The sequence below is a fragment of the Vombatus ursinus genome, unplaced genomic scaffold, assembly GCF_900497805.2.
Source record: "Vombatus ursinus unplaced genomic scaffold, bare-nosed wombat genome assembly UNPS02001287.1, whole genome shotgun sequence".
Taxonomy (NCBI): Eukaryota; Metazoa; Chordata; class Mammalia; order Diprotodontia; family Vombatidae; genus Vombatus; species Vombatus ursinus.
In genome coordinates this window covers 16,100,890-16,123,459 of record NW_020941065.1, presented here as the reverse complement: position 1 = coordinate 16,123,459, position 22,570 = coordinate 16,100,890, and the positions used below count along the sequence as shown (strand labels likewise).

At 46.0% G+C, this 22,570-nt stretch overlaps 1 protein-coding gene and 1 pseudogene across 1 annotated transcript in view; both read left to right on the top strand.

Moving 5' to 3' along the window:
* The window catches only part of TTC28 (tetratricopeptide repeat domain 28), a 639,521-nt gene that overhangs the window by 383,195 nt on the left and 233,756 nt on the right, over nucleotides 1-22,570 (top strand). The gene's annotated exons all lie outside the window — the stretch shown is intronic.
* LOC114044086 lies at nucleotides 13,501-13,752 on the top strand (annotated as a pseudogene).

The window sequence follows — 22,570 nt, the reverse complement described above, 5'->3', positions numbered from 1 at the left end:
ACTGAGGCAGGCAGGTAAGTGACTTTCCCAGGGTCACACAGCCAGGCCAAATTTCATTGCCAGGCCCTGTGCTCTAACCACTGCCCCGCCTAGCCGCCCCTCCCTTCTACAAGGGGTCTTGCCAGATCCCTTCCCTTTGTTGATTGCTTCCTGTTTGTCCCAGGTGTAGCTTGTGTGTACATAGCTGTTTGCATGTTGTCTCCTCCATTAGACTGGAAGCTCCTGGAGGGCACCGTGCCTGGCAGGGGGTAAGTGCCTGTTCACTGACTGACAGGAGGGATGTGGCTGATTTGGGGGGAGGGGTCATGGCACCTCAGGGCGTCTGGACCCCGCCCCCTACCCAAAGCATGACACTCTCCCCAGCATCCCAGACATCCCGTCCAGTGCTGCCGGAACTGGGGAATCTCAGAAGTTAGTCCCCTGGGGTTGTCTCCTGCTGAGCACTCCCTGGGTACCCGGTGTACGTGGAGCATCCTAGTGTCCTGGGGCTCCTGCCTGGCGCCCCATTCCTGGGCTCCCTGCATGGCTGCCCCCAGGCAGAGTCACGTGTGGCTCTAGTGACTGCCACTGAGTCGCTGTTTCACACCCACCGTGTGAGAATGTTCACCCAGAAGAACGAGACTGTGTCAGGCCTCCCGAAGTGTTCCATTGTTTAACAGCTCACACTTACAAATCACGCCCTGTCACCACTGAACTCTCCTCTGTGCGTCTCTTAAAGAACCGCAGTCACTTGGGAAAAGCCAGCGGGCTTGGGGGGCTCATTCATTCCTCCATTTTGTTCAGCCTCTCAGTCAAAGGGCAGAGAGCTCCTGTCCCCCTCAGTCTGGAGGAAGGGCCCTTGCTGTTTTGAGCTCTGGGCTTTAGGCCCAACTTTGTCACCAATTAGCTGTGAGACTGAAGTGAAGGGCCGCGATCGTTCTGGGACACGTTTTCCGTATTTATGAAAAAGTACCGGAGTTGAGGACCTCTGAGGCCTGTGCCGTTCTGGCATTTTATGTTGTGATTCCAGGGTCCTGTCTAGCCTGAAAAGTCTGTATTCTGAGGCCCCTCTCCATTCTGGCTCTTTATGGTCCTGTGGACCTACAGCGACGAGAAGGAGTGTACACCTAGTCAGTCGGCATGCAGTTATTAAGTACCTACTGTACGCCTGGCGCTGTGCTGCGTGTCACAGATACCAAGGTGAAACAGTCCCTGCTGACATTGTAATTGAGGAGACAGCATCACCACCACCATCATCTTCTTATTTATCACTAGCAGTTTGCAAAACACTTTGTAGATATTGCCTTGTTGGCGCCTCTCAGGGACCCTGGGAGAGAGCGGCTATTTTGGCCCTTATTTTACAGATGAAGAAACTGAGGCAGGCAGAGGTGAAGTGACTTGTCCAGGGTCACACAGCCAGTAAGGCTCTGAATCATGATTTGAACTCAGGTCTTCCTGATAAAAATTGAATACAAGGTAGTTTGGGGCAGAAGGGCCCTCGTAGGAAAGGCTTCATATAGCCATGGGCAGGACAGCGTTCCTCTTGCTTGAATCTCCTCTTTTTTCCTTCATCTGCCCTGCTTTATCAGTATTATTCAGTCATGCAGTCAGCAGATAGTATGTGTAGGAGGGCATGATAAGGGATGTAAAAATGTAGAGCATGTATGCCCTGGCCTCCAGGATATTACACATGAAAAATGAACAAACAGTAGATCAGAGCATTGAGTAAGTGACACTCAGAGGCCTAACAGAGTGCAAGGACCAAAAGTCCTAAGACTAGGTTCGAGTTCTGTCTCTGACATCGATTAACAGTATAGCCTTGGACAAGTTGTTCTGAGCCTTCACCTCTTCAGGCAAGTCCTTTGTAAGCTCTAACGATCAACCTGGATGGGATTTCTTGAAATAGCAGTGATGACCTTCTTCCAGGGTCCTCCTGGGACTCCCCAAGGTGGCAGGGACGTCAACATCTGTGGTTCTTGAGGCTCTGCCAGTGGAAGGTAAGGGAGGGCCAGGCCGATCGGGCAGCGCCACCTTCCAGTCTGAAGGCTCAGCAGTGGAAGTGGTTTTCGTTGGGTGATGAATAGCAGAGCTTGTTCCCGATGCTTGTCATCAGAACACCAGCCCCCTATTGATAAGGTGTTTTTGGTCTGTAGGAACTCACGAAGAGCCTCTAGTGAAAATGAAGGCAGGGGCCTCTCTTGGTGAAAGTAGGACGTGCACCAAAGAAATAAGAGATCTTTGAGATCTAGCATTCTCATTGTGATTGTTATTAGTTTGACCTGGGCCTCTGAGAGATTGAAGAGAGTTGGGGACTGTCGAGGCATCCTGGCAGACCAGACAGATCCCTGGTGCACACAGTCCCAGCCTCTGAATTCAAAGGGAGGGAGCCCAGACACTGTCTAGTCCAACTTGTTGAGAATCCAGTGGTTTTCTAACCGTGGTCCCGCTCCCTCCTGAGGAAGTTCATTCCACTTTTGGAGAGTGCTGGTGGGTAGGAAGCGCTTCCTTCTAGGACATCAAGGGCAAAATCTGCGTCCTTGTAGCTTTCACTCAGTGCTCCCAGATCAGCCCTCTGGGCCAAGCAGAACCAATTCTGACTGACACTTAACATGTGTGTGACCCTGGGTGAATCACACTCTATTTCTGGCATCAGTTTCTCGGGCTGCAAGACAAGAGGGTTAGACTAGATAACCCCAAAGATTACTTCCAGCTTTAAATCCCATGTTCATGTGGTCAGCGAAATTATATGGACAGATACACAGAGGCAGGAAAGCACAGCCCATGTTTGAGAGAGAGAGAGAGAGAGAGTGAGTAGATCAGAATGTCTCGAGCTGAGGATATGTGAAGGGTAGGGCCAGAGCAGTTAGTTGGGGTGAGATTTGGGGGGGGCTTAGAATTCAAGGCTGAAGAGTTAAGCTGTGATCCTGTAGGCAATGAGGAGCCATGGAATATAGGAGAAAACTTGATAAAAATCAGGATTTTAGCAGCAATCGTCTGGCCTCCTTGTGCAGGATGGATTGACCCAGGTAAGGGAATATTCAGTACTCCTGCTCAATCAAACGCTAAGTCAAGTGGGCTTGGAGGTCTTTATTGTTGCTGGCAGGGAAGTGCCCACGCTGGGGGCAGCATTTCTGACACTTTATCTGTGAGCTCTTCTTTTGTTCACACTGACACATCTCTAGACCCATGTTGTTCCAATTTCCTCTAAACTTTATCGTGTTTATGTGTGTGCGTGCCTTCCTTCTCCATTTGCCCTTTTGCTCCCCCCCCCCCACTCTATCTGTACAGGACTCTAGCTTCCAGAAGGGCGAGATCTTGTCCTTCCACAGTGTCCAGCACACAGCAGGGTTGTTGCTGGCTCTGGAAAGGCCACGCTTCTCCCGAGGGCCCTGCCCTAGGACAGTCCAGCTTGCAGCCTGTGCCTCTGCCTGCGTGGTGCGGGCGAGGCATTGATTTCACAAAGAGTGTTTTCCCTCCTCTGTCACCTGCCTGGTGGGGCTGCACTCTGCAATGCTCGATGCTGTCAAAGTCAGCTGTGTCTTCCATCAGGCGGCACGGGCAGCATGCTGAACAGGAGTAAATTGTGCTTTATACATCTGCGAGAGAATATCTTCAAGTCCAATTATTATCATCAGACCCCCTAAGGGAAGACACTCTTCTGTGACCATTTATGGGGATGAGCATCAGGTTCTGAAGAAGTCAAAACAAAACCCCACCCAGCCGCTTAATGTGCACAGGAAGAGGCCCTCCCTTTGCTCTCTCCTCTGAGCAGTGGGCCATCTTTTATCGAGTGCAGTGCCTCCTCTTGAGCTGATCTCACTTGTAGGCACAGACGCATCAAGGCTGGGCACTCGCAGTGGGTCCCCTCTGAGGCTTGGGGGGGGCAGAGATGCTCTCATTGCAGCGAGCTGTGAAATTGATGCTGCCAAGCGCGGTGGCTTCTTTCTGAAGGGCGTCAGAGCCCCCTCTTCTCTTCCTGCCTCTGTGGCACGCGGAGAAGGTGACATGATCAGAAGGCCTGGGAATGACTGTGGGCAAGAGGATTTAGACACAACTTGTCACCAATTTAAAACATTGAATAACAGGTCAAGGACCCCCGGAGGAAGAGATGCCGAGATTTCTGAATAGACTGAAAAGGAGAAAAGATAAGTGGCAGCCTCGATAATGGCCGCCTTTGGCTCTTGGCTTTTCAGCTGTCTCACAATGAATCTGTGGGAAAGGGAAGCATTGTCATCACCCTGTCCTTAGTGGGGAGGCTGAGGTTCAGGGACGTGTGGGGACTTGCCCAGGATAATTGAGCTAAACTGGTGGAGCTAGACCTTGGACCCAAGTCTCTGATTTCAAGTTGAGGCCCTTTCCATAATCCCATTCTTCCCTTTAGCCGCAGGACTTAGTGCCCATCTTTTGGGCCCTGCTTAGGATCTTAATTTGCCAGATGGTGGAGGTCTGGTTTCTCCATCCTCTGGGGATCTGGCTTCATCCTGGCTTCATTCAGTCTGGTCATTCTGCTCATGTGTAGGACAGAACTCATTACCACCTGACATTTTCTTATATGTATTCAAACGCACAAAATATATTCTCCCCCTCCTTATGTTTTGAGAAGACATTTGATATATGGGTTTTCATTGTATGGTTCATCTCTCTTGCTTTTTTCTGCTTTTAAACCATAAACAATAAAAGTAGGAGAGGTTTCTCACTTTATCCTTGCCATGAAATGTAGAGGATTAAACAATCAATAGACACCTCTTAAACGCCTATCGAGTTATCCTGAGGATAACCAAGGTCAACAATGATGAAGCCATCAACTGCTCTGAGGCTTCTTCCATTGGACACGTGCATATGCGCGCATACAGAACAAATGCAAAATAATGTACGTAGTTAAATACACAGTATTTGGGGAAGTGGAGAGGGGAAGGAAAGGTTTTGTTTAAAGTGATGCTTGAGTTGCATCTTATATAGAAGGTCAAGGTGGTTCTGCCAGCCACATCTGAGAAAGGAGATGAGGAAGAAGCCATTGCTTCCCCTAGTGCCTGATCCCCTCTTTTCTTGCTAATTCTGCCTCCTTTTTCCTCCCTGGAGTTGTCCAAGCCTGTGAGGAACATCCAGGCTGTTTGTGGAAAAATCTGACCAATGAGCTGGTTTTGGAGCCTGGGCATCAGGTCTGTCTGCTGTGTGCACTGACTCTCTCTACCATGTTGTGTGAGGCATGGTTGCTCTTCTTGGTTTCAGCCTCTAAAGGAAGAGACGTTTTCTCAGCTTTGGGGGATCCTTTTTAATTTCCTACATCATTACCCCTTCCTGGCAGGGGCAAGGAAGTGTTGGTCACTCATGATGCAAGTTTAGTATGGAGAGCCAAGAATTGGAAACAAAGTGGATGCTAGGAGAAGTGACGACGGTGTTAAAAAAGGGGCATCGATAGAAATTTATTGAAAGTAAGTTGAGAATGGATGGATGAAGTAATACTGCTTTTAAATTACCCTAATGCACTTAGGTCAACCATTAAGGGGGTGGAGGAAGATGTCTACTCTGCGAATTTTGTAATTTTGTGATCAAATCTGTGTTTACCCATACAACTAATGATTTTATGAATATCAGTCATACCTTCTCAACTCCCTTATAGTTTAAGGTTGTTCTTATGCCCTTGAAAACTTTGGTTCCTCATTTCTGCACCTTTGTTAGCTTTGTTTTCTCTTTCTTGTGGCCATGCTAGTCCTAATCTTGATATTTGAGAGGAAAATAAAAACAAATCACACACTTGGCATCAGATCTGCCGATGACAGAAAGCTGAGACTGAGTGGTGGAGGACAGAATTGTAACCTAAAAAAGATCTTAATAGGCTTGAAAATTGGTTTGCATTTAGTAAGATTAAATATAATGGAGATAAATGCACAGTCTTACGTTTGGATTCAGAAAATCAACCTCCCCAGTACAAGCAAGGGGAGACGTGGCTCAACAGCGGTTTGTCATGGAAAGGATGGGAGTGGGGAGGAGATTTGGTGGCCTCCATCTCAGTGTGGCATCAGTGTGGTGCTTCAGCTCCCAGAGCAGATTGATCTTAGCACTGGAGAGGTGATCATCGGCCTGGCCCCCCATTTCTGAAGGGCGTGTTTAATTCTGTGGTCCGTCCTTTAGAAAGGGTGTCGATAAGCCGGAGGACAGCCAGGGGGACGGGAGGGCTTGTGGTCGTGCCATGTGAGCATTGGCTTCGTTTAGCTCACCGAACGTTTGTTAGGTTTCTGCTGTGTGCCAGGCACTGTGCTAGGTGTGAGACATAGAAAGATGAACAAAAACAAAAGACAGCTCTTCTTCTTGAACGCTAGAACTAGGGAGGGCAAGCGCGGCTTTGCTCCCAGCCCTGAAATTAAGAGGGGCAATTCTCTCTCAGGCTGGGGTAAGGTGGTGCCCACAGGCAGTCTGCTGGCTCTAGAGGTGAAGCAGCCAGACCACCATTGTCCTTCTCTTCTACCAATACACCCCCCCAAAAAAATTTCCCTTAATTTATAGGTCTCAGAGGAAAGCTTTTTGCTAGCAAAGCTCGAGCAAAGTTAGATAGTGATTCATGTTTATGTTGCAGCTTACTCCTCAAAAGATTCTACTCCAAAGTCTACAATCTCCACACCTTGTCAGCTAGACCTTTGCAAACTATCTGGCTTCATAAGGAGAGTAGCAGGCATCGTGGACAGACTTTACCCATACCCATACCCATACCCACTGGATGTGGAGTCGGGAAGACTTGAATTGAAAACCTGCTTCAGACACTAGCTGTAGGAATCTGTGGCTTAACTTCTCAGAGCCTCACTTTCCTCAGTTGTAAAATGGGGATAATAATAGCATCTACTTCCCAGGGTTGTTGTGAGATCAAGAGTGGTAACCTATGTAAAGTGTTTTGTAAATCTGAAAGCGAAATGTAGATCATGGCTATTGTTATTATTATCATTATTATTTAAGAGGTGACAAAAACCATTGTCAATGTAAAGCATTCTTGGCCTTCAGAAACCTTTCTTTTCAGTTACCCAACCACCACAAAAAGAACTGCTATAAATATTTTTTATATTTACCTCTGCACACAGAGGTTCTTTTCCTTTTTCTTTAATCCCTCTGAGACACAGACCTAATAGTGGTATTTCTGGGTCAAAGGGTATGCCCAGTTTTATAGCCTTTTGGGTGTAGTTCCAAATTGTTCTCTAAAATGGTTGGACCAGTTCACAACTCCACCAGCAGTGCATTAGTATCCCTATTTTTTCCACCTCCTCTCCAGCATTTGTCATTTTCATTTTCTGTCACGTTAGCTAATCTGACAAGTATAAGGTAGTACCTCAGAGTTGTTTTAATTTGCATTTTTCTGATCAATAGCGATTTAGAGCATTCTTTCATATGACTATCAATAATTTTGATTTCTTCTTCTGAAAACTGCCTGTTCATATCCTTTGACCATTTTTCAACTGGGGAATGGCGCTTATTTTTATAAATTTGGCTTAATTCCCTGTATGTTTGGGAAGTGAGGTCTTTATCAGAAAAATTTGCTGTAAATTTTTTGGTGTTGCTTTATTATCTGTGACACCTTTTAGCAAAATGTAGTTTCCCTGATTATCTCTTTTAATTAGGTCTACTTTTGCTTTTGCTTTGTCTGAGATCATAACTGTTACTCCTGCTTTTTGTACTTCAACTGAATGAGGCATAATAGATTTTGCTTCAGTCCTTTATTTTACTTCTGTGTGTGTCTTTCTGTTTCAAGTGTATCTCTTGTAAACAACATACTGCTAGATTGTGGTTTCAAATCCGTTCTGCTGCACAGTTACATTTTATGGGTGAGTTCATCTCATTTGCACTCAGAGTTATGATTACTAACTGTGTATTTTCTTCCATCTTATCCTCTTTATCCTTCTCTCTCTTTTTATCCAGTCCCTTCTCAAAAGTCTGTTTTGCTTCTGACCACTGCCTCCCTTAATTAGTCCTCCCTTTTACTATCTCCCCCACCCCTCATATCTCTTATTCCCTTCCCTTCCTATTTCCCTATTGGGTAAGATAGATTTTTATACCTTACTGAGTATGTGTATATATTTTTCCCTAGTTGAACCAATTCAGGTGAGAGTGAGGTTCAAGCAGTGCTACCATCTCCCCATTTTCCCTCTACTGTAAAAGCTTTTCCTTGTATGCCTCTTTTATGTAAGAAAATTTCCCCCTTTCTGCTTTTCCCTTCCCCATTCTCCTAGTACGTCCCTCTTTCTCACCTCTTCATTTTTAAAAATTTTTGAAGATCATCCCGACATAATTGACTCACTCGTGCCCTCTGTCCATGTAGACTCCTTCTAACTGCCTTAATATGATAAAGTTCTTAAGAGTTACGTGTATCATCTTCCCATAGAGAAATGTAAACCATTTAACTTTATTGAGTTCCATATGATTATTCTTTCATGTTTACCTTTTCATGCTTCTCTTGAGTTTTCTATTTGAATGTCAGATTTTCTATTCAGCTCTGGTCTTTTCATCAGAAATGCTTATGAGTTTTCTCTTCTATTAAATATCCATTTCCCTCGCAAAGGGTCATATTCAGTTTTGCTGGGTAGGTTATTCTTGCTTGCAATCTAGCTCCTTTGGCTTTTGGAATATCACATGCCAAGCCCTCCTCTATTTTAACATGGAAGCTGTTAAACCTTGTATGATCCTGACTCTGGCTTCATGATATTTGAATGGTTTCTTTCTGGCTGCTTGCAACATTTTCTCCTTGCAACATTTTCTCCTTGACCTGGGAGTTTTGGACTTGGCTATAATATTCTTGGAACTTTTCATTTTTGGGAACTCTTTCAGGAGGTGATCAATAGGTGATCTATTTCTCTATCACCCTCTGGATCCAAGATACCAGAACAAGTTTTTTTAATAATGTTTTTGGAATATTGTGTCTAGACTCTTTTTTTTAGATCATGGCTTTCAGATAGTCCAGTAATTCTTAAATTACCTCTCCATGATCTATTTTTCAGGTCAGTTGTTTTTCCAGTGAGATATTTCACCTTTTTTCTATTTTTTCATCCTTTTGACTTTGTTTTGTTGTTTCATGGTGTCTCATAGAGTCAGCTTCCACTTGTACAATTCTAATTTTTAAGGAATTTTTTTCTTCAGTGAGCTTTTGCACCCCTTTTTCCATTTAGCCAATTCTGCTTTTTAAAGACTTCTTTTCTTCAGTGAATTTTGTGCCTCTTCTACCACTAGGCCAGTTCTGTTTTTTTTTAAGGTGTTATTTTCTTCAGTATTTTTTGTGCCTCTTTTGCCAAGATATTAATTCTTTTTTCATAATTTTCTTGCATTACTCTAATTTTTTTTTGCCGGGTGGGGTGAGGCAGTTGGGGTTAAAGTGACTTGTCCAGGGTCATACAGCTAGTAAGTGTCAAGTGTCTGAGGCCAAATTTGAACTCAGGTCCTCCTGACTCCAAGGCTGGAGCTCTATCCACTGTGCCACCTAGCTGCCCCACTCTCATTTCTTTTTCCAATTTTTCCTCTACCACTCTTATCTCTTTCTCTGTCTCTTCTAGGTATTGGGTTGGGCTTGTGTCCTATCTGCATTTTTCTTTGAGGCTTTGCTTGTAACTGTTTTCATGCTGTTGTCTTATGAATTTTTATCTTTATCTTCCCTGCCACTGTAGATTTTTATGGTCAGGTTCTTTGTTGTTGTTGTTTGCTCATTTTTCTAGCCTATTTTTTGCCTTTGAACTTTATGATAAAGTTGGGCTCTGCTTACCTAGTGCTGGGGAGGCACTGTCTCAAGCTTCAGGCTTTTTCACGCTGCTGTTTTCAGAGCTAGTCTTGGGGTCCTGTAAGTTTTTGATGCTTTCAGGGTGGTGTGATCCAGGGACAGGTGTGGTCACTGCTATCCTGATCTGTGTTTTGCTAGTTACCCAGGAAGGGCTCCTACTCCCCTGTAGCTGCAAGCACTGGTGCTCCTCTCATCCCTGGAACTGTGACCAGGGCCACTGCTCCCTTGTGACTGACAATAAGCATTTCTCTTTGCACTGGAACTGGGACCTAGAATTTCATATGGGCTACGAGGCTACCCAACAGTGCCTGGTCTTGCCCCAGTGTTAGTTCAGGGTTCCCTTGCAGTCTCTTTCTGACCAGGTGCCTGACCCCCTTGCTGTCTCTGGGCTGAGAGCTCCCCAAGCTGCTGCTGCTGCTCTTGCAGCTGCCTTCAAGGCCAGCACTGCTGCTGCTACCGGGTATGCTCCAGGACAGCCCCCGCTTCAGTGTCACTGACCTCTCCTTCCAACCTGCAAAATTGTCTGGGGCTGGAAAATGGCTCACCCTGCCCTTTTGTCCTGTGTGTCTCCAGAATTTGATTTGATGCCTTATTTTCAAGTTGCTTGAAGGGGAATGTTGGGAGTTTGGCTGGCTTGCTGCCTCCATTCCACCATCTTGGCTCCTTGCCCATTTGGTAGGTCTTGAAGGATCCCCTCCTGCGTATATGGCCCTGTTCTGGGTTGGGGCTGTGGTGAACACCGAGCATAATCAGACTTGGGCTCTGTCCTCGTGGAGTTCACCTGTGAAGTCATGAACACTGGGCTTGAGGCTGAGAGAAGTCGTTCACCAATTCTGAGGCTCCATTTTCTCATCAGTCAGAGGATGGTTAACGTGCCTGTGGTGCTGATCTCATAAGATCACCGGGGGCTTCCAGGAAGGTAATGGAAATGTAGATGCCTGCTTGAGGGCTTCTTCTTCCAAAGAGATGTGTCTACTTACAATGGGCCTTTTACATGCTGAAGTGCTAAGGCAGTAAAGTACTTGAAAAACAAGCAAGATAAGACTTAGTGATTGCCTCTGGTAAGAAATAGCATGAGAAATTCTCCTGACAGCTCCATCCTAAGGAGGGGTGGCTAGGAAGGATGCTGTGCATGTCTGCTTACTGGGGTGACAGTCTGCAGCAGTCCACCTCCCGTGGACGGAGCTCCCCCTGCTCACTCTTTCTGAGGCTCTTGGTACTTGGGCCATGCCAGGCCCTGTCACTTCCTCTGCCCACCTCCCCTCACCCGGTCCTCCTCAGCTTGACAACTGGCATAACAAGGCTGCTCTCATTTCTGAGGAACAGCTATGTTTGTGGAGCAGAAAGAGCGCTGGCCTGAGAGTCGTAGCCTGGACTTCGAATCGTTGGTATGCAGCCTGGGACGAGCCACTAAACGTCTCAGCCTTCTTTTACTCCTCCTTCATTTTGCTTGCTTTCCCTAGCCCATCCCCAGGCTTTGTTAGGGGGAGAAATCTTGGCAAACTGAAGAGCCCCATGGAACCCAGACCTCTTTTCTAGACAGCCGAGGAGGCATAAGACCTTCCCCGTGACTCTGGGGAGCAGCCGGCCTGCACAGAGGTTTTCCCAAGTCTGCATCAAACTCCTCGAGCTATATTTAATTACCTACAGAAAACCAAAGCAGGATCAATAACATGCAGCCTGTGTCCAGCGGCCCCAGTGCAGAGAGGTGGCTCCGTCACCTGGCTCCCTCTGCAGCCCCTTTGTACATCAGTCTGCCACTGGCCGTCGTTCACCAGGGCTGGCGTCCAGGGAGCCCACATCCTTCCTTGTCAGGATCTGTTCCTTTTCACAATGGAAGTGACAGCTGTCCGGGATCAGTCTTGGCCAAAACCAGGCCCTGCTACTGCCTGCTTGGCTTCCCATTCCTTCATTTCCTTAAAGCATCTGCCAGCTGGTGGCCAGGCTCCTTAGCAGACTCCCACCATTAATCGACTATCCCATCTGGAGTCCAGACACACTGTCTGTCTGGGTGCATCCTACCACATCATATTACAATGATAATGATTAGAGTTTTGCCTGTCTTTATATCCTTTTATTTAAAGATCTCAAAGTGCTTTACAAACACTGTCATCTTTTGAACAGGGTGGAATTATCATTTCCTTGTAACAGAGGAACCTTAACCTACATGGGGTTTTTTGGTGCCATCCCAGGTCATCTCCCTGCCTGGGGTTCACAACTTTTCCCAGTTGTCCCCAACCCTCTGATTCGCCTCGATGGCTTTGGTGGAGAGATGCAGCAGGATGGACCTCATCTGAGTGGGAGCAGCCAGATAACAGGACTAGGACAGATCTTCCTACCCCTTAGTCCTGGTCCCCTCCTCTGAGGGGAGGACACAGGTGCAGTCGGTCATCATGCAAGGAGGTGCTGGGCCTGCTGGTCTTGGAGCTGGCCTTCCAAACCAACTTGTTCTGTCCCATTGGATTTCAGCCTCCTCAACATACAAAGTAGTACGAAGGGACAGATTGTGTGAAGGTCTTCCTCTCATAACACTCTATTAGATAGTAACCCTCTTCAGGAAGCCGTTAAGAAGCTTTTGTTCTCGAGCCATGTGGACTATATCCAAGGGACTGATGGATCTGCTTTCCCCTTACCCTACTTTGGATTTTAGTCCTGGCTTTGTAGTTGGCATCTCTTTGGACCTCAGTTTCCTCACCTCTGTAATGAAAGGATTGGATTAAATGCTCCCTAAGATCCATTCTGGAAGGGATTGAGAAGTGAGTTGGAGAAGATCAGAGAGAAGCCATCAGGGTAGACAGATTTTTCTAGGAACTTGGCTGTGAAAGGGAGAAGAGATACAGGAGGATGGCTTGAGGGGATGCTAAAGTCAAGTGAAACTACGTCATCCTACCTAGCTTTTTAATGCCCTTTTAATTGCTAAATTCTAGGGCCTCCTTCTTGACTTTTGCAGCATTTGATGCTGTGGGCCATCTCCTCCTTGTAGAGACCCTCGGCTCTCTGAGTTTTCGGGATGCTGGTCTTTCCTGGCTCTCCTCCCAATGTGTGACTTATTCCCTGGATTTCCCTAAACTCAACACTTTAACATAAAAAAAAGTGGTACAGCAGAGAAAAAACATACCTAAGTCTATCCACCATTGTAGATGTCAATGGATAATTGCTGTTGAAAGAGTCAGAAGCTCAGAGGGAACAAATCCAAAAATGAGCCCGTAGGAGAACCTCCATGGGCTTCAGTTGTCTCCAAGGACTTATTCTGCACCAGGCCCTAGTTGAAGTGCTGGGGACACAGATATAAGAAAAAAGAAAAACAGCCCTTCCCTGCCCAGGAGCTTACATTCTAACGGGAGCTGAAAAGGGAAGAGGAGGGAGGAACCTACGCGAGGTGGGGGTGAAGCCTGGAGATTCAGAAACACAACTAGGAAGGGAAGGAAGCATCCCTCCAGATAGCGAGGTAGTGGGATGGTCCAGGGCGAGAAGGCCCTGGAGCTTAGGAAACTGCGAAATCCCAGCTGTCCCGAGGGAAGACCTCGCTTCCTTTGATGACTTCGAGTCACCTGGCACAAAAGGCCTGCATCCGCATGTATTGAAGAATGCCAAGGGTGATTGCCGAATCACAGGATTACAGAGATAACTCAAAGATTTGAGCCAGTGGAAGAAGTTCTCCAAGACTGGCGAAGGGCAAATGTTCTCATTTAAAAAAAAATTAATCTGGTTTTCTCTGCTCCCCGAAGAGCCCTCTACCCCCCAGCCCCCTCCACAGCCCCTCAGCTTCCAACATGCAGAATGACGCCGGCGACCTCGCGGATCTGTACGTGCCCCGGAAATGCTCCACGAGCGACAGGATCACTGGGGCCAAGGGCCACGCGTCCATCAAGATGAACGTGGCCAAGGTTGACAAGGTCACAGGCAGATTCAACGGCCAGTTTAAAATTTACGCCATTTGTGGAGCAATTCGTAGAACGGGAGAATTTGATGACTCTATTCTCCAGCTGGCAAAAAATGGTGGTATCGTTTCAAAGGACTTCTAATCGAAGAAATCTTGTGGAAAATGTCTTAATAAATCAGAAAAACAGCAAAAAAAATTAATCTGCAGACTTTAGGCCAATAAACTGGATTTCAAATTTTGTGTAAAATCTAGACTGCTTAATGAAAGAGATGGTTGATGATCTTGTACCTAAAGAAACAGTAAATACAGGGAGCTGGCCTCGCTCCCCAAGGACCTCAGGTAGACTCACTGCACATCCTTTTTTGCCAGAATTGCTAAATTGATCATTTAGAGGAATGCTGGAGATATTGTTCACCTAGATTTTAGCCGGCATTTGATGGTGACAATGACAACAGCAGCTAACGTTTAGATAGTGTTTTAAGGCTCACAAAGTGCTTTATATGTGTATGGATGTATGCAGGTATATATTATATCTACAGAAATTTTCATGTAATCTTCACAACCAGCCCTGGCGGTTGAGTTAGACAGGGCGTAGGGGGCTTTCCCAGAATCACATGGCTGGTAAGTGTCTGAGGCAGGATTCAAACTCGGGTCTTCCTTGTTCTTTTCTTTCTTATTTTTTTTCCCTAAAAATCTTCCCCTACCCCTCCATCTGATATCAGTCAATGTTTCAAACAACACTAAACATTTTTGGCTGTGAAGTTTTGGAAAATGGAACTGTGACATTTGAGAACAAAATGAAACAAACACAATTAAAAAAAACAACAACAACAAACAGAAAAACCCTAAACCCTTGAGCTGGCCCCAAGCATTTAAATATCACAATGAGTACTGGGAACTCAGTCGTGCAATTTGGCTTTCTAGAGAGTCACTTGATCAACACCAACAGTACAGGAGACTTTGAACAATTTCTTTTGTTTACAGAAAGTGTGACATTAGGTAAACTTTTATTTTTATTTTTATTTTTACTTTTCTAAATACAATACGTAGTCCACAGAGCCCCTGCCGGCTGCCCTGGGCATTCCCCTCATGAAGACATAGCCAAGCATTGGCTGTTTATAAAAATATTGTATTGCTGCAGAAATGTTAATTAATGCTACCAGTATTAAGAAATATTAAACATGTAAAACTTATAAGGGTTAAGAAAAATATTCATTAAAAGTTGTAGAAAACTCTGGCCTAAAAAAGATATATATGTTTTTTATATTTTTGTATTTTCTCTTTTTCTTTAGAAAAAAATGATTTGAGTTTCTTAAACTCACAGAGAAAGAGACACACAGTCAGGTGTGTCTGTGGTATTGCCTAGAACATCTGTTGTCTGCAGAAAGAGAAAGGAAGATGTTTAGTGTTCTAAATGCTATTCTAAGATAAAGTATCTCTTGCTATTTTTGTGCAAAAAATGGAGAGATATGGGTTAGGCAGTAGTGTGATTAGAAGCCTTCAGAGCTATCCTTATAATGCACTTGAGAGCTATCACCACCAGAAGTGTGTTGTGTGCATTGTGTCCAGCTCACTAAAGACGTGAAGATGTACGCTTAACGCAGCATATTGGCTGGGGGTGGGGTGGGGGCACGGCAATATGCTTCAGCATCATTGATTGAGAGCTAGTATACAGAGTTGCTGTATGCCTACCATGTGTCTGGTGCTATGCCAGGGACAGAGGGAGGGGTAAGACCTGGCCTCTGCCAATCCATCAGGCATCAAGCATTTATGAAACACCACAGTACATGCCAGGCACTAAGGGCGAGGGCTGGGGATTTGAAGACAAAATGACGTGGTGCCTGTCCTCAAAGAGTTGACGTTCTAAGACGACACGGACAACATGATGCACACAGAGTAGATGTAACTCCTGCTTCAGGCGGCCCCGCAGCTGGGTCCTGGAGGAGCTGGTGGTTCTCAGCAGTGGAGGATGGGAGTGAGAGCATTCCAGGCCTGGGGACAACCTCTCAGCGAGCCTGGCTGAGCAAATGAGACTCTTAGAGAATGATACAAAGCGATCACGAATTGGCTTCTCAATCATGGGGGTCAGGCATTTTGGGCTGGAGGAGGCATCAGAGATTCAGTGGGACTTATTAATTAAGACCTTGAAGAATAGGTAGGATTAATGTCAAATGTAGTTCCTTCCAGAGTTTGAAGTCCCCAACTGTAACATGACTTCTGGTTACAGGGAATAAGTGGGGGTAGAAATTCTGTGTTTCAGCCCCCCCACCCCCGCCGTGTTGGCTACAGCCCTTGCAATTCAGGGCTTTGAACTCACTTGACAAACCCATGAATTTGATAGGTCAGCTAGTCCAGTCTTTTCATTCTACAGATGAGGAAACTGAGGCCCAGAGAGTAGACATGATTTGCCTAAAGTTGCACAAGAATTCAGCCTAGGTCTTTGGAATCCAAATCCAATGCTTTTTCTTATGCTATAACACAGGTAAAGCCAACCTACCTCATTTTGCACTTAGGAAGTACAGGCGGAGCATTCCTCTTGGCCCTATGTATGCCTCTGGGGAGGGAAATATGAAACTGTGGTCAGGGCCAAACCCCCCCCTTCATAGATATAGCTGGGCTGTGTTGTATTTGGAAGAGACCTCGGGGTCAAAACTTAGAAACTCCAAGTTGAGAGGTACCCTAGAGTCATGGGCACAGAATGTCAGAGATGGGAGGGATCTTTGGACTCATCCAGTCTGACCCTTTTATTTGAAAGATGAGGAAACTGAGGCCTGATTCATTTGTTGTCAGATTTTAAATGTCGACCGTAGCTCTTTCCCTTGATGGAAATAGGTATAGGGAGAAGTTTCCCAGGAAGGAGAGATGTGCTCAGTCATGGGTCCTCTTGTCCCATTGAGGTATACTAGCATGGCCGGGTTCATTCTGTCAGGAGTCTTGCCAACCACCGGCTTCCTCACTTGGGCCCCATGACAATGGGAGCTTTTTGTTGCAGCTTGGTTTTGAATTTGCCTTTCTTTAAAATTCTAAACCTGGGGGCAGCGAGGTGGCACAGTGGGTAGAGCACTGGCCCTGGAGTCAGGAGGACCTGAGCTCAAATCCAGCCTCACACACATAACTCTCACTAGCTGTGTGACCCTGGGCAAGTCACTTAACCCCAATTGCCTCACCAAAAAAAAAAATGAATAAATAAAATTCTAAACCTGTCTCCACTAATACAGAAAAGGAAGGCAGTTTTCTTAATTTGCAGCTTTCCTTGACAGAATTGCAAAACATCTTAAGTAGTAAAATAATGCTCAGAGACAGATAAGATTTGACCTCACAGTGTCTTTGATCATCCCCCCTCATCCCCCACATCCCCCTCCTCCACTTGCCTCCTGCAGTTTTCACCTTGTATAGCTAGGCAAGCGCTACTCCACTGTGGAGTGCTGCTGCCATTAACCACCTGTGGAGCTGTAATAACAGAGCAAGTGCATTTCAAATATTTAAGTCCTAGCGAGAACTCCAAAAGATGTCGGAGGTGCATGAGAATGGATTAAATCTGGAGTTATTGCAGAGAAGCTAGCTCCCTCACAGTGGTGATGGAGATGGTTCTCAAAGTTGATGCTTCTAATCATGGCCTAAGGGGTACTTGGCAGCTATATGGGATGCCATGGAGACAGAAGGTCACTCACCTGGGAAGTGTGCCTGCCAGTAAGTGGGTTACTTGGGAGGATTCATGAGAATCCACCTCAATAATGATACTGTTTTAAAAACCAACTTAACATGCTTCTGTTTCATGTCGTAATTTATTGTTTCTTGCTTCTGTCTGGGAAAAATATTTCAATCATCTCTTAAAAACTAAGAACGAGCTAACTAAGAACCTCATTTTTTAATCTATAAAATAAAAGGATTAGAAAAGTTATATAATAACAATAATAGCTCTTATTTATTGGTAAGCACCGCAGTTCTGATGCATGATTGTCTATGTTGATCACCAAGTCTTGGCACATTAAGGATGACCCCTCTGTAATTCCTCATGGTGATAACTTGATCCTAAAACTCCATCATAAAGTTCTCTGTTTCTGTGATCAAATCTAGAAGACCTAGCCACTGGACATTTCCTGATTCGTTAGCTTCTTTGGCCATGTTCACACACAGGTGATATCACCCCCTGAGGGCCTTTGGATGCTGCTCTTGGATCTTGGCTACATCACAGGCTCTAACTGGAGGTAAACAACTTTCAGCTACCTTCGACAAATCAGTGGTTACGTACCTATTCTCCACTTCACTGTTGGCCTGGTGAAACGGTATCTGCTTGTTCCAAAAGAGTTTTGATAGTTTTTTTTTAACTAGTTTATCATGTGCTCTGAGAATGTGCTTCAGTCCTCTTGCCCCATTTTTGAAAAGGCAGTATTAATTTGCCTTTGGATGCTGGGCCCTGCATTTCATTGATATTATATCAGTTTTAATTGTAATCTTTCTCGACTGTTACGGTCCATCCTGCAGTTCTGAAAATGAACGTGAAGAATGGTGTTACCTCAGTGTTAACTGCTTAAATTCACTCTTCCCATGAGCTTTGATTTCAGCATACTACTCAGCCACAGCTTTTTCACTGATGGCTTTGTGCTCCATATCTCCTGCCTAGAGGAGATCAGGGTTTTTGTAAGTCTCCTTCAGCCATTGATTCAATTTTACTTCCAGATTTGAGCTCAAAGGCTGCACTCTCTGTATTTCCTTGGCGTGCATTAAGAATTGTATACTTATCAAACTCAAATGACATCCTGCTATTATTGGAATGAGATTAGATTGATGAAGGAGCCTTTTAATGGATTTTTTTGTGGTGCTATCAAGCTTGAGGCCCCCCACGTTCCATCAAGTGATACAGATGCTTTGGCTGGACTCCGTCTTTAACTTGGAAGCCACATCAGCTCTCAAGAGAGATGATAATGGAGCTGACTGGCCTAACCATAATAGACCTAACTTGTCTTCCTGAAAAATGCCACATTTTATAGCAATTATTCTTGACATGATTGTCTGCTGGTGAGTTTTAAATTGAGTAGTTTTCCATGTAGACATCACATACTTTAGTGTTCTGACTTTATTTGGGTCTATTTTGTATGTTAAGAACAACAATAAATTTCTCAGAGAGGATTTTTACATTCTCCTCTCTAGAGGCAGTGCAGTGCAGTGAGCAGTGCAGTGAGCACCCAGAGAGCTGGCCATGGAGCTTGGGTGACCTGGGTTCAAGTCCTCCGTCGGACACAATTGGCTGTCTAGCCCTGGATAGGTGATGTAGCCTCCCAGTGCTCCAGGCAATTCTCAAAGGGCCTAAGTGGCCGGCCAGATAGAGCCTGCATCGGTACAGCTAATTTCCTCACGGATGCCCCAGGCAGGCCTGTACAGTTCCAGTCCCCAAAAGAAAAACATACACAGAAACCCCAATCAAAACTGCCCAGAAAACCCTATAAAGGAGCGTTAGTTTCTTGACAGAAGAAAAGAATCCCTACTTGAAAGAACACATTGGAAACTACAGCACTTTACAATAAAATGCTATTTTTAAAATATGATCTTGTTTCTCTACTTGCTTCTATTCTTCTGCCCCAAAACAAGTGACTCCTGCTTTGAGGTGGGTGTTTGTTTGGTCAGGTGGCCTGTTATTCCTTTGTGATCACAGCGATAAGCTCATAGAGTTAGACCCCTTCCCATCTGAGGAAGCCCGCAGATCCACCCAGCAGTCTGTGGCAGGCCTCAACTTGAGCCCGGGTCCTGTGCCCCGAAGCCCAGCACCCCTCTCCCCGCACCACACACTGGACGTGAGGCTCCGGCTGCCCTGAGAGGTCTTGTCTCTTCTCCTCAGGTCTCTCTTCCTCCTGATACTGCTTCCAGATATTGAAAACTACCCCCATTATTTTTCAAGGTAGTGCTGAAAGCATCTTGACAGAAAGAAGACCCCTTTCCGCTCCTCTGTGAGTTCTCTCTCTTCAAGCCTGGCCCCGCAGAAATACAGATTAAGGAAATCAATGCCCCTTTTTGTCAGAATCTTAACACTAATGGATGTCCCTCATTCCAAATGGAGCCATTTCATTGTCCCAGATCAAAGGGTTATTTTAAAACAGGAATTTATGCATATTTTAAAGTAAAATTAAATGCCACGTGCATAATTTATTTCCATTCTCCGTTTTAATATGAATAGTTTGGCCTCTGTTTTGTGAAATCAGAGTGGATACAAGATCAGGGAGTCCATAGTTCAAGCTTGCTAAGACCCTGTTTCCCGTCTCTGTGCCGAATGGATCAGCCTGGAAATTAACTCTCTCATTGCCAGAATTCATTTTCACTTGCATTCGTTCCTCAGAATTCATGTAAGGACTTGGTGTAATTTGGAAAGAAGAGAGGCCCGGGAGTCAGGAGCCCCGTCCCCTGCTCCATCCTCTGGCGCTGAAGGAGTGGACAGGAGGTCTTCTGTTTAACCTTTCTCATGTGGGATCAGACTAGATGAGACCCCTTTCAGCTCTCAATTGAGGCACGCGTCCTACGCTCTGGTTCCTCTTGGAAGAACCTCCCTTCTTTGTTCTAAGGACATAGGAAGGGTACAAGATGGTTGCCAGTTCCCCTGCCCTGGGTGCTCCTTTCTCATTCTACAAGGGAATGACGCAGTTGGAAAGAATGGACTCTGTTCCAGTCCTGTCTGGGAGTGATCTATGAGCTGGCGAGGCTTCTCTCTTGCCCAGCCAGTTAATAGAAAGCCTCTGTGCATTTTCTGTGGCTCTTTTGCGAGGCTCAGAAGTGGCAATCCTTCAGTATTTTCCCTGACTTTGTGCTTATAAATTAGATTTAGAAATGAAAGTATCACATCAGTACACAAGGAGGCCATTCTTCGATGTAAATTGAGTTTTGAAGAGGAAATACTTGTAATGGAGTTGTAAATATTCTGGGTTTAAAAGCTTTGGTTTTGCTCTCTCTAAGCCAGAAAAGAGTGGGGGTCTTTCCAAACACATTGCAGTCATGTGGGTTTTCTGGGTCGCGTGCAGTGGCAGCTGCGAACCCCGGGCTCTGTTCCGCTTTCCTTCCAGTATCTGGCATGCAGGTCTTGGGGTCAGTGAGGAAGGAAGGGCCTGCCTGGGCACACAGGTTTGCTGTCTGACCGTTCAAGATTTGGGGATGTTTTCTCCGCTCAGTTTTTGAGGCTTTAAAGGGTGGGCTGAAATGGAAATGCAGATGTACATCCAGAATTACCATTGATGTCACGAGGTATCTGTGTCTCTACTTAAGGACAAAATTAGGCTCTTAAGTCCAGATCAAGAAAGCAGATCGAGCTGCTATCACTTCTTGGCAGTTAGAATATCCGCCTTTGTGGAGTATTTCACATCTGGTATTTAGGCACACGATCATGCTTTAGGAGTGCTGTTTTCTTTTGTTTGTTTGGTTGGATTTTTTTTTTTTGTGGTAGGAATGTTGCTAGAATAAAAATCCAAGGCAGTGATAGGGCTTGGAAGTGGGGATGGTTGACAGTGGGGGAGAGGAGAGCCAGGCCTGCTCAGACAAAAGGCAGAGGGGGCTTTGTTGTTGGGGTGCAGGAAGCAGGGAAGAGAGCTTGTTCTGGCCTCACCTTCATTTCTGAGGCAGATGCCCCACACCGAGGTCGCCTGGCGGGCATTGGCAGCTACAGGAGGCATTAGAGGCACCAGTTAGCGTCTGACTGCCTCATAGGCCACGTGTGTGTGGGAACAAAGGCCAAAGGCCAAAGTCTCCACAAGCTTGAAGGCTGAGCGCGCGTTGTCCGCCGAGGGGTCAAGGGCACTGAGGATGGATGGGCTTCACAGCAGGGAACAGCGTGGGAGGAGCCTGTGTGATCTGACAGCAGCTCAGACGGTTTATCTTTGTGTGGGCAAAGAAGCGGTAACACTTGTCCCAGACCTGATGTCTCTCAGCTCCAGCTCCCGGGCAGAGTGTGAGCACCTCTGGCTTCTCCAGGTGATGCCCATCCTGTTCTGCTCTAAGAACTTTCCAGGGCTGAGCTGCTCATGTATGAAAAGCAGATAATATCTTGTTATGTGAAGGAAATGAAACAATGCAAATACAGTCTCTTTAACAGAGCGTCAGGCATCCGACAGAAGAAAACCATGTTGAGGCCGTGGGAGCGCTGGGGCCTAGCGAAGGCTGGGTATCTTCTTCCATTGTGCACTACACCTCCCTCGTGGAGAGCGCTGCCAGCCTGAAAGGGTTTGTGGCCAGAGGAGTGATCAGCATCTTTGTAGATGGAGGCCAGATGGAGAGCTGGGAATCAGGTTCTACCAACAGATGTGACCAGAGTTGGAAGGAAGCTTAGCCATCTTTGGACCAAGGCCGAGGGAGGGGAATCCATTTGTCCTTGTCCAGAGTCACACAGCTAGTAAGTGCCTGACGTGAGATTTGAACTCAGGTCTTCTCAACTCCATGTCCAGGTTTAACACTATGTCCATGACACCAAGCTGTTGTCAGAGGACCGAGGCTCAAATCTCAGCCTGAGGGGAAGTCACAGAAGGGTGGGTCTGGAGTGATACCAGAGAAACTTGCTAAGAAAACCCCAGAGTGTGGCAATATGCCCTGCTTGGTCACCCACCAAAGGCAGAGGATCACTCAGGAAGAATGTTGAAAGGCGCATGCTTGTCCAGGGCTAGGCCAGCCTGGCAAGCCTCTGGACATTCTGTGATTCTGTGAATGGGCTGCAAGGTCATTTATCTCTTTTGTGGAAGGCTAGACTCTATTTTAATGATGTAAGACCCTAGGCATTCTTATTCTTTTTCTCATTCTCTGCTGCACTGGGTGAGGAGTCCGGAATCCTGACTCTGCCACTCACTAGGGGGTAAGGATTGGGATTGGACCTGAGATTGCACCAGCATAGGGAACTCTTTGGTGAGGGAACTCCCTCTCCTGATGCAGGATGGCACCTTCTCCGCAGCTGATAACCTCAGAGAGTTGCCTTCAGCCAAGGTATCAAACAT